The following is a 1997-nucleotide window of genomic DNA, read 5'->3' as shown; positions in this document are numbered from 1 at the left end:
GGGCGTTTCAAAAGACCTGCAATACAGAGCCCTCGAGCCTCCAGTGGGGGGTCATTTGGATGAACTGGCGATACTTTGAAATGTTAAGCATCCGATCTTGATTACGCAGTAATGAGGTACCTATAATTCAAATTGTTCACCCTTGTGGTTGCCGAGCTTTTTAGATGTTCCTTCTTTATGAAGGGAAATTCAACTTTAATGGACATAATTTTCAATATTAAAAATTAATAAATGTTATTTTCTCTCTGTCTGCATTTACTTCTATTTTATTAACCGACTTCAAAAAAGGAGGTGGTTCTGAATTCGACGCGTATGTTTTTTTTTTAACGTTTGTTATTGGTAGGTATTAGATCTATCACACTAATATTATAGAGACGAAAGTTTGTGTGTAAGTTGTGTAAGTATGTTTATTCCTCTTTTACGATGCGGCTATTGAAGCGATTTGGCTGAAATTTGGAATGGAAATAGATTTTACTCTGGATTAACACATAGGCTACTTTCATCCCGGAAAAATCCGTGGTTCCCGCGGGATTTGTGGAAAACTGAATTTTACGCGGACGTCCGCGTAAAATAACTAATAAAAGTGTGGTAATTTTGTGTAACAAATTTTAATTGAAAGTATGTTTATAGTACTTTATATTTAAAAAATTTTCGTCTGTCTGCCTGCGCGACTAATGTCTAAAATTGCTCTAACGATTTTGATGTAACTTTCAATAGCTGATAGCTGATATTATAACCATGTATTATCATGTTGCTGAGCATTACATATAATTTGCAAAAATAATATACCTAAATATCAAAAACGAAATTTGTCAGAAGTGGGATTCGAACCCACGCCCACAGAAGTGGACTGCGACCTGAACGCAGCGCCTTAGACCGCTCGGCCATCCTGACTATGGAATTATTGACGAAATAGCTGATAGTTTGCTTAAAACTAGCTATGCCCCGTGGGTTTACCCGCGAAGATAGATTTTTGTGTCAAGTAACTGGTTCCGTCCAGTTACCAGACCAGTAACCAACATTTACTAAAAGCCTGTCTGTCTATCTAAAAACTATACACACTAAATCTTTGTCTAGCGAGAATTGTGTATAGACGATACCTAATGAAATACATTAGCTACTCAAACACTTAAAAAAATCGTGATAACCCAGTGGATATGACCTCTGCCTTTAACTTGAAGGGCGTAGGTTCGAATCCTATCCGGGGCATACCTCCAACTTATTAGAAATTAAATGTCACATGTCACAAACGGTGAAGGAAAACATCGTAAGGAAACCTGCATGCCTGAGAATTGTCTTAATTTCCTATGTGTTTCTGCCAATCCGATTTGGCCCAGCATGGTTGATTCTGGGAAGAGACTTGTGCTCAACAGTGAGTCAAACATGGGTTGTTAATGATGACTCAAACACTTACGAATATCTATTCCTAAAACCAGTTCAAATAAAACAAATCTTTCATTTGTATAATATTGCTGGCAGAAGTAATTAGTGTTTTACGATTAAAACTGAACAAACAATTTACTTTCTGATAATGAAGTGTACAAAAAAGTGGGCGATCTTTCTTAAGAGTTCGTTAATATTAATTATAATTAATTGGAGTTCAGAGGGTAACTGACGGCATGCCTTTGGTAAGATAAGAGATGAGACAAAATCTTTGTTTTATGCACAAAACAATAATGAGTTATATTAAAATGGTCTGTGGTTTTGTGTTAGTATATAAACTCGTATATAAGTACTAAGTATATGCAGCTTGTTTTAGCTAGCTACTGAATGAAAATAACTTGGTTTTCCTTGTTCATGAAATTCTCAGTTCCTTAAACGAGTAAGTAAGTAGGTACTTCTAAGAAGTTAATCCGTTGGTCCTAAAATGATTCTATTTCAAGTTTTTTTTCCCGGTTAGTTTTACCCTTCATTATTTCAAACGTCTTTTGACAGAGTATTTTTTGACACCTACGAGTGGCGAAAGATGGAATTTTGACGAAGGCAAGCCGTCAAAG

At 36.0% G+C, this 1997-nt stretch overlaps 1 non-coding gene across 1 annotated transcript; it reads right to left on the bottom strand.

Annotated features, from left to right (window-relative positions):
- Positions 1–810: 810 nt before the first annotated feature.
- Positions 811–894, bottom strand: Trnal-cag (transfer RNA leucine (anticodon CAG)). The gene has a single exon. It is a non-coding gene; the product is annotated as a tRNA-Leu (tRNA).
- Between the last annotated feature and the right edge of the window lie 1103 nt (positions 895–1997).

The sequence above is a fragment of the Bicyclus anynana genome, assembly GCF_947172395.1.
Source record: "Bicyclus anynana chromosome 9 unlocalized genomic scaffold, ilBicAnyn1.1 SUPER_9_unloc_1, whole genome shotgun sequence".
In the NCBI taxonomy this organism is placed as follows: domain Eukaryota; kingdom Metazoa; phylum Arthropoda; class Insecta; order Lepidoptera; family Nymphalidae; genus Bicyclus; species Bicyclus anynana.
This window is presented reverse-complemented; position numbering and strand designations above follow the sequence as displayed.